This window comes from Strongylocentrotus purpuratus, unplaced genomic scaffold, assembly GCF_000002235.5.
Source record: "Strongylocentrotus purpuratus isolate Spur 01 unplaced genomic scaffold, Spur_5.0 spur5_scaffold_7, whole genome shotgun sequence".
NCBI lineage: Eukaryota > Metazoa > Echinodermata > Echinoidea > Camarodonta > Strongylocentrotidae > Strongylocentrotus > Strongylocentrotus purpuratus.
The window spans coordinates 2,447,558-2,458,184 of NW_022145613.1; positions in this window are offsets into that span (position 1 = coordinate 2,447,558).

Sequence of the window (10,627 nt, forward strand, 5' to 3'; positions counted from 1 at the left end):
TGCAGGGACTATCAAAACCTAGATCAATATAGCTCAGAATCTAAATGAAACTATGAACCCTTTTAAAAATGGCAAACTTATATTGCAAATCATGTACCACACTTTTTATTTTTATCACATCATTGGATATTGGTTTTAATTTATAATGGTTACTAAAGCATAACTACGGATCCTCCCTTTGCAATGGAAAAGACTCGATAGACAGCTTTTTGAAAGAAAAGAACATCACAATGACAGTGAAATATTAATCGGAGATAGACACCCCCTCCCCCCCCCCCCCAAAAAAAAAAGAAGGAAAGACACTTGGACAGAAAGAGACAAGGAGTAGAAAGGGAGAGAAAATATAGAAAGGGCGGCAGAATAGGCATGTACAAAGATGGGGAGAGGGAGATGGAGAGAGTGAGAGAGAGAGATAGAGAGCAAGAGAGAGAGAGAGAGAGAGAGAGAGAGAGAGAGGAGAGAGAGAGAGAGAGAGGGGGTTCACTCAGAAGTAGAAGGAGGAGAATGGACATTCTCTAAATATTAATATCATCGTTCATCTTAAGAGACATTTGATCAAGGTGCCATTACTTTCATATTAGTATATCATGCCAAAATATATTGATTTTCAACGATAACGTAATTGACAAATAAACAACAGAATAAGTCACTTAAGATAAACCCAATTACAAATACGCGGTCCAATTAATACGGAGAATTAATTCTAATTAAGGTACACATATATTCGTTGTGTTTAATTTGTCTAAACAAGTTCGACGTCATTGAACGGATTATGCTACGCACTCAGTGGGATAGCTTGTCTATTTATGTTACCATCCTTGGTTAACACCGTCCTATCACGATGAATCGTATATAAAGAAACACGGAGAGAACAGAGAAATCTGGGGGGTGGGGGGTGTGGTGGGGATGAGATTAGTAGAGCGATGACCCCTCCCCCTCAAATAAAAAGAACTGGTTTGTGATTAGAGATGGAACTAGACCCTAATTTTAATAAAAGAAGGAGGATAGACTTTATTGGCAGCCTCCCCCTCCCGCTCCCATCAGACAATCACCCACGCCCACAAACGCGAACTCCCACACAATTATACACATACACAAAATACTGGCTCACACTGTGAATATTACCAAGACTAGTAAAAAAAACACATTCTCACGAAGTACCTTTTCACAGGACGACTTATTTTTAAATCTAAAGTAGATGTTAACATAGTATAACATCTAAAGACAAAAGGAGGACATCCTGACATAACGATTAGTGTAAAAGTATTGCATGTTTTTTAAAACTTGATATCTAGTAATAGACTGTATAGAAGAGGGCATTGCTATATTCATATTTGCCTCTACTCGCAAAGTATTTTTAAAACAAGATATATAATCCACATGGTGACTTAATTTAAAGTTGCGGTACTCATTTCTGTTTCTAACATAATCATGAAGATAAGACTAACACCATTCTCTGCTAGCTGTTTCGTTGCGTTTTAACCACAGGACTGGTAACTACCCTATTAATCATATTTATGTTCCCTGAGATATCTGTAAATTAAGTATTCGCCAATGACATTAAATTGTTGTCAGATGTAACATATGAACACAAAAAGTACGTTGTTAAAAGTATCAATATTCAACAGGACGGAGAAGATGACTAACGAGAGAAAAATGACAACAAACGGTTAATATTGTGAAAGGATTCCGAATCGTCTTCGAAAGCAATCATTTTCAGAGAAACTTTCTCGGTGGAATGAAAAAGTATGTGAACAAGACCATTGTGAAATTAATGAGACTATGCGTCTATACTATAAATTGATGTACGTACATCAACATTAACTCCTCTCCGAGCTCTGTACTGTCAGACCATTAAAACATATCTCCCGCCTCATAATGAAAAACTAGAAACTGACGTCATACGATCGATGGTTTGCAAGTGAGACTTACATCGGTATTAACGTCGTTAAAGGGCCAGTTTAAGTTCTTTGGGCCCGGCCTACGTAAATATCAATCAAAATTGAAACAGACAACAGGATATACATTAAAACAAAATCAAAACCTTGGTAAATTCCACCCTCTCCCTTTCCCAAGGGGAATTTTTTGTGCCTATATATTAGAACAGAAAAGGGGAACTGCTAACTTCTCTTTAACCTTTCAAAGCAGATTAAGATGGATATATTGAAAATATGGAATAGTAGTCGTTAGCACTTTTAGTATACAAGCAACGTGATTATTTGGCCCAATACATCAGTGTATACGAAACCAACAAATTAATGCTAATAATATGAAGAGGACAGTGATGACGTGAATAACATGTCACAGATTAATCAATGTCATTGAGTAGATTACATTTGTTCCTGGAAACGTGCATTGCAGTGTAAGTTTATGACCTTTGAGTCCAACGGTTTTTTCATACACAGTACTGTTCACCTCTTCTTCTTATTACAAAGACATAAATATTAATATTTGAAATACATAAAACAGCTTGTAGTCGTTATATAAACGAATTCTCAAGAATATTTGTTTAAAAAATGTGCTCATGGACGGACGTTATTCACCCCCTCGATATTTAAGAACCGAATTTATAAGAATTTGCTGAGGATGACCAAAATAGTAAGACCTGTATTACAAAGAAAAAACCTCTGTTTTTTATTATCTTGGTCCAATCTGACATATTTAGGGTGTATAAATCAATGAAAACAGTGTTATTAACTTATAACTGCAGTCACATTTTCATTACACAGAATTCATGGAAAAGTATAGGTATAACAAAAACAATTTGTTGCACTGCTGCTACGAACCCTTCAATTCCGACCAAACCTCATCCTTATCCTTATACCCCATGGTTATATGAAGCTAGCCTTTACATCTTCCAAGCTCGTATATTCTACGACACTATCTGATTATCTGCTGTAGTTCAAGTACAACATAGCGGAGTGTTGGTGATTAATCATGTGTCTTAGGAAGATCTTGGACAGCCGCGCTCTAACATGACGAATGGGTCGTTCATATCTCAGCGAGCTGACTTCATAAATGAATAACCTAGTTCCTTCTCAGTCTAGGCACAATGAGATTTGGTTAATATAAAGCAAAATGAGAACAGTGTAATAATGTTCAAAAGAATAAATATTTCCCATGTTTGTCTCTTCTTTTTCTTCTTTTTTTCCTTTCTTTTTCTTCTTCTTTTGCTCCTCCTTCCTCGTCACCTCCTCCTCCCCGTCATCCTCCTCTTTCTTCTTTGTTTTATTCTTCTCCTCTTCCTCCTCCTCCTTCCCACCCCCTCCTCCTCCTCCTCCTCTATCTTTTTCTTCTTCTTCTTTTTCTTCTTCTTTTTTTGTTTCTTCTTAGTTTGGGTTTTTTTGTGTGGCTCTTTTTATAATCTCTGTTAACATATTTCAAAATCTGATGCCCGGTATTTTACTAGCCTTGTCAATAATTTGGAAATCTAAGGACTATATTTGATTGGTGTCTGACCGTAGAAAGCGTCTCTGCTAATTGTGGGCACATTCGGTTTAAAATCCCCCATGAAAATGTTCTAGCAACGTCACTAAGCCTAGTAAGCAGAGATGACATGACTACATGACTTGTATATCAAATAAAATAAATCATCAAATATGCGCAATATATAGAACATGAATTTCATGTTTTAATATGCACATGTATCCTTTTATATCTCTCAAAGACTCAATGAATGTAAAGATATTAAAAATGCATGGAAACAATATCAGAATGAGGATGATTGATGTCCCCTGATAAGTTTTTCATATATAGAGTACGTGGGCCCAGGAAACTATACGTCCATGGCGAGTTTACAATCAAACAGCGTATACGGTGTGACAATGCTTCCATTCATTGTCAGATCTCCTGGAAACTGTTTGTACTAAAATTTAGTTTGAATTATTTCTGCTTAATACATGCATATGTAATAAATATGTGTCAATGAGAATTTTGTTTTCATTAAATAGAATAAATAACGGATTTATTATGAAATATGGTATATGCAAGTGACATGACTTCAGGAAAACGTAAATGGAAGATAATCCATGTTATGTTAGAGTTAATTTACCCTCAGTTTACGCTTTAATTGTTAACAAATTTAACCTAAAATGTAGTGAAAAGAATAGTTTCGAAAGCAGTTGTGAATCTACTATTTTTATGAAAGGGCATGGGAAAGGGCGCATAATTTAACATGTGCAAGATACTGAATTTTCCCCCTTTCCCAGATCCACCACATAAAATGCAAATAATATAATTCAATATGATTTAATCATATATCATGTTCATGTAAATATGAATCCAGGATATTTTAATATTCGTCGAGAAATACTGCTCAGAAGACTTTATTAATAAACCAGAAAACTGTGAGCTCGTAAAATTGGGGGAACATCCCGAAGGAATAAGGACGAACCGTATAATTATGTTCGGCCTTCATGCGAAAAATTGTTTCATTTTACTTTTCTCAACTATGTCGATAATTTCTTCATCCGTTCTCTCTTTATGATCTCTATCGGTCTTCCTATCTTTATCCCCCCCCTCTCTCTCTCTCTCTCTCTCTCTCTCTATCTCTCTCTCTCTATCTCTCTCTATCTCTCTTTCTCTTAGTCTCTCACTCTCTCTTTATATACCTATCTCTCCCGAATTCATCTTAACCAATACTTTTATCTCCCCATTTTCCTCATCTTTCTGATTTCAATGATTATTATTTTGCTTCATTTTCAATCCCCTATCTTGATATCAGCTTTCAAAAAGTTCAACTTAATTGTTATCTTGATACTCGTAGAGCATTGACATTGTTTAAAAGATATTGGTTTGAATCAGCTTGGCTTTAGAAAGAGCGCCTCTATAACGATCAAATGATGACTATTACGTGTTTATTCTTGAATTCGCTCCAGATGATTTTAGATCAAACCATTATCTTAGTACTATCATGCACAATATTTTTCATCAAAAACAGTAACGTAATAAATTTAAAGATTAAACTGACCATATGATAACTGAGCTGGAGAAACAATTGAAATTGACAAATGCTGAATTTGTATAAGCTCTGTTTTTTTTTTTACTATGATGCTTCTCCCGTGGCTGTGTGATAATTACATAGGTTCGATATGAAATTAGTGCACTCAACTCGCATTACCCCTCGCCCTAGATACATGTATGAACGTAACCAATCCATTACTCGAGCTCTTTAATTGATTCTATTCCATCTAAAAAGGGGACTAACTTCTCATCAATAGACAACTCCTGTTAACGTTGGGAGCTCATGGATATTGACGCGTGTACTATAAATGATAATTAAGCCCACCGAGCTTCAGTGGATCATGGCTTCTAATTGTGGACATTTCTCGTTTAAATTCTAATCCAATTTTAAGCCTGGGATAACTTCTCGTAATACGTAGGGTATATTTTTAGAATTTGGACTGTATTTACCGTTTTTAGAGGGTAGCTATATCTACAGAGTTATTTAAGGGAAGTATTTGAAATTTAGAAAATATAACTAGTCCGTTTAGCTTTAACGGCGTCATTCGATCGCAATATGATGACGTCCATTCCAAATTTGCATTAATAAAATAATGCTTATTATGGTATGAGTTTACTTTCGGTCATTAGAGACAGGCACATTGCAGGAAGAGATTGAAATGACTGATTGCAGAGGTACTGAATATTTATCTCTACATGCAACTATTGAAATAACAAAACTCATTTCATGGCCTTGTCCAGTCGTCAATTATAAAAAGCACAAAACACCAATTTCACATGAAGATGAAAGTATAAACATTGTACTTTAATCACTCCTAATATGCTTGCAAAATAATTTCAAACTGATCAATTATCGACTAAATTTGCTTTAAAGCGTCAATGTTTAAATTGTGTGATATATCTCCTGTAAATTGCCTTTAACAACCCTTGGGAATCCCCCTAACGAACGGAACTATTCAAGGGTCGTTTATTTCAAATAGGACCTCAAAAATTATTGAAGGTATATATTTTACTTTTTTTTTTCTCTCGTTTTATCATCAACTCCTTTTCCTTCCCAATACATTTCCCTGCATAGGTCTTCACATCTATGTCATTGTTGCTCCCATCATCATTGCTCCCCAGTCTCACCCTCTCCCCGCTAGGTCTCCATCCCATCTCGCAGCGTTCCTTCTTGAAAACACTCGCTAGGTCTCCATCCCATCTCGCAGCGTTCCTTCTTGAAAACACTCGAGAGCAAGAGACAGGAGCGTAGCATAGAGTCAAGTCCGTACATCAATACACACCTGCTAATATTCACGTCTGTTAATTTGACTATTCAGCTCTGAATTTATCAGAACCTTTAAGGCGAGATCAAACAACGAAAGGAGATCGGAATTATCTTAAACAAAATATTTCTCGTTAAAAAATGAAGAGGATATATTTAACCCTTTTCTAGATATTTCTAATTTTGTTTGGCAATATCATTATGTCTGCGTATTGCAAAGCCAAACCTTTAGGTATCTTTACATTCGTGTACTAATTGGTAATAAATAATTTTTATCTAATTTATGACAAGTATACCACACTGTCGAATAAGATACGAACATGAAAGCAAGTGAACGATGCAAGAGGCAGACAAAATGTATAATGTGAGATCGACCAGCCTACCAGGCAGACCATCCACTCACCCATTCTCTTCTATACAAAATAAAGCCTAGCATATACTAAAGAAATATTTCTTAATGCATATATTGCATGCACTTTCAATCTCGCCTGTGGATCAACTAACAATACAATCATACAACATAACCTTTGAAATCTTTGAGATGGGAATTAAAGAAATAGGTGCCCTTTCTGACTTTTAAAGAATCTCCCTCGTTTTATGTGTTCTGTTTTAAACAGGAGCTGTAGGAAGGGACCTTGTAATGAAAGGAACACACATGCTGACATATACATAACGAGATTAGCACGTACCCAAATTCGACCGTAACTCAATCAATTTGCACACGTTATAAAAACAAGATATAGGGAGAAGATACAAGGGAGACAGGCAGAGACAGACACAGACACAGGCACAGATACATAGACAGGAAGAGAGAGAGAGAGAGAAGGAAAGAGGGAGAGAGAGAGAGAGAGAGAGAGAGCGATAAAGAGAATGAGACACAAAGGGACAATATAAGACAGATCGTAAAGAACATGAAAAATATGGACCTATATAATGAACATGCAGAGAGAGAAATTGACATACACCCCCATAATAGTGTCTGATTAACAGAGCAATTTCACAAGTAGACATTCAGAGAGACGTGAATTAAGGCATGGATATGAAAGTTGCGAAAGCAGACGTCATGATAAATAAAGATAAACAGAATAGAGCTATAAAAACTACTGAAGTGAGGAAGACCGAAAGGGAGAGATGTGAGAGAGAGAGAGTGAAGGAAGGAGAAAGGGGAATGGGAGGAAAATGAAAGGGAGAGTGAGAGGGAGGGTAGGATGGAGAGACAGACAGAGACATAGAGGCAGAGAGAGAGAGAGAGAGAGAGAGAGAGGAAGAGACAGCGCGCAAGAGTAGTAAAAAAAATGCATCAAGTAGCAGATATATATGGTGGCCCTGAAGTATGGTGGCCCTGAAGGGACATCGCGAATAGACTAAATCGTGAAAAATATGCGATAAAATTCACGATATCGTCAATTTTATCGCATATTTTTCACGAAGAAATTCACAAAATTGACGATATCGTGAACTTTATCGTGAACTTTTCACGATGAAAATGACGATATCGTGAATTTTATCGTGAAAAGTTCACGATATAAAGTTCACGATATCGTCAATTTTATCGTGTACTCTATCGTGTACTCTATCGTGTACTCTATCGTGTACTCTCCTGACGGGCGCTTCGTAAACAAAACCAGCCATAGCTGGGGGAGACAGAGAGAAGGAAAAAAGGGAAAGGGAAAGAGAAGATAAAAGGAAAGAAAGAATAATAAGAAGAAAAGAGGGAAACGGGGGGGGGGGGTAGAAGGGCTCTTGCCTCCTCCTCACTCCCCCCCCCCCCCCGCCAAAAATAAATAAGGAGAGAGAGAAGGGAAAGGGAAAGGGAAAGAAAATATAAAAGGAAAGAAAGAAGAGGAAGAAGGAAAGAGGGAAACGGGGGAAGGGCGAAAGGCTCTTACCTCCCCCCCCCCCCCCCCCCCCCCGCCAAAAAAAATAAATAAGAGAGAGAGAGAGAGAGAGAGAAGGGAAAGGGAAAGAAAGAAGAGGAATAAGAGGGAAACAGGGGAAGGGCGAAGGGCTCTTGCCTCCTCTCCCCCCCCCCCCACCAAAAATAAATAAGAGAGAGAAGGGAAAGGGAAAGAAAATATAAAAGGAAAGAAAGAAGAGGAATAAGAAGGAAAGAGGGAAACGGGGGAAGGGCAAAGGGCTCTTGCCTCCTCCCTCCCCACCCCCCGCCAAAAAAATAAATAAGAGATAGAGAGAGAAGGGAAAGGGAAAGGGAAAGAGAAGATAAAAGGAAAGAAAGAAGAGGAAGAAGAAGAAAGGAGGGAAACGGGGGCGAAGGGCTCTTGCATCCCCCCGCCCAAAAAATAAATAAGAGAGAGAGAGAGAAGGGAAAGGGAAAGAGAATAAAAAAGGAAAGGAAGAAGAATAAGAAGAAAAGAGGGGCTCTTGCCTCCTCCCCCCCCTCCCGCGCCAACAAATAAATAGGAGAGAGAGAGAGAGATAGAGAGAAGGGAAAGGGAAAGGGAAAGAAAATATAAAAGGAAAGAAAGAAGAAGAAAACGGAAAGAGGGAAACGGGGGAAGGGCGAAAGGCTCTTACCTCCCCCTCCCCCCTCCCGCCATAAAGGGAAAGAGAAGGGAGAGGGAAAGAAAATATAAAAGGAAAGAAAGAAGAGGAAAAAGAATAAGAAAAGAGGGAAACAGGGGCAAAGGGCTCTTGCCTCCTTTCTTTTCTTTCTTTTCCTTTCTTTCCTATTCTCCCTCTTTTTCGTTTTTCTCTTTCTTTCTTCTCTTTCCCTTTCCTTCTCTCTCTCTCTCTCTTATTTATTTTTTGGCGGGGGGCGGGGGGACGAGGCAAAAGCCCTTTGCCCCCGTTTCCCTCTTTTCTTCTTCTTCATCTTCTTTCTTTCCTTTTATCTTCTCTTTCCCTTTCCCTTCTCTCTCTCTCTCTGGTTTATTTTTTGGCGGGGGGGGGGGGGGGGGAGGGGGGCAAGAGTCCTTCGCCCTTCCCCCGTTTTCCTCTTTTCTTCTTCTTCCTCTTCTTTCTTTCCTTTTATCTTCTCTTTCCCTTTCCCTTTCCCTTCTCTCTCTCTCTCTGATTTATTTTTTGGCGGGGAGGGGGGGGGGGAGTGAGGAGGAGGCAAGAGCCCTCCCCCCCCCCGTTTCCCTCTTTTCTTCTTATTATTCTTTCTTTCCTTTTATCTTCTCTTTCCCTTTCCCTTTTTTCCTTCTCTCTGTCTCCCCCAGCTATGGCTGGTTTTGTTTACGAAGCGCCCGTCAGGAGAGTACACGATAGAATACACGATAGAGTACACGATAAAATTGACGATATCGTGAACTTTATATCGTGAACTTTTCACGATAAAATTCACGATATCGTCAATTTCATCGTGAAAAGTTCACGATAAAGTTCACGATATCGTCAATTTCGTGAATTTCTTCGTGAAAAATATGCGATAAAATTGACGATATCGTGAATTTTATCGCATATTTTTCACGATTTAGTCTATTCGCGATGTCCCTTCAGGGCCACCATACTGAAGGGACATCGCGAATAGACTAAATCGTGAAAAATATGCGATAAAATTCACGATATCGTCAATTTTATCGCATATTTTTCACGAAGAAATTCACGAAATTGACGATATCGTGAACTTTATCGTGAACTTTTCACGATGAAATTGACGATATCGTGAATTTTATCGTGAAAAGTTCACGATATAAAGTTCACGATATCGTCAATTTTATCGTGTACTCTATCGTGTACTCTATCGTGTACTCTCCTGACGGGCGCTTCGTAAACAAAACCAGCCCTAGCTGGGGGAGACAGAGAGAAGGAAAAAAGGGAAAGGGAAAGAGAAGATAAAAGGAAAGAATGAATAATAAGAAGAAAAGAGGGAAACGGGGGGGGGCGAAGGGCTCTTGCCTCCTCCTCACTCCCCCCCCCCCCCGCCAAAAAATAAATAAGGAGAGAGAGAAGGAAAAGGGAAAGGGAAAGAAAATATAAAAGGAAAGAAAGAAGAGGAAGAAGGAAAGAGGGAAACAGGGGAAGGGCGAAAGGCTCTTACCTCCCCCCCCCCCCCCGCCAAAAAAATAAATAAGAGAGAGAGAGAGAGAGAGAGAAGGGAAAGGGAAAGAAAGAAGAGGAATAAGAGGGAAACAGGGGAAGGGCGAAGGGCTCTTGCCTCCTCCCCCCCCCCCCCCGCCAAAAATAAATAAGAGAGAGAAGGGAAAGGGAAAGAAAATATAAAAGGAAAGAAAGAAGAGGAATAAGAAGGAAAGAGGGAAACGGGGGAAGGGCGAAGGGCTCTTGCCTCCTCCCTCCCCACCCCTGCCAAAAAAATAAATAAGAGATAGAGAGAGAAGGGAAAGGGAAAGGGAAAGGGAAAGAGAAGATAAAAGGAAAGAAAGAAGAGGAAGAAGAAGAAGAAAAGAGGGAAACGGGGGCGAAGGGCTCTTGCATCCC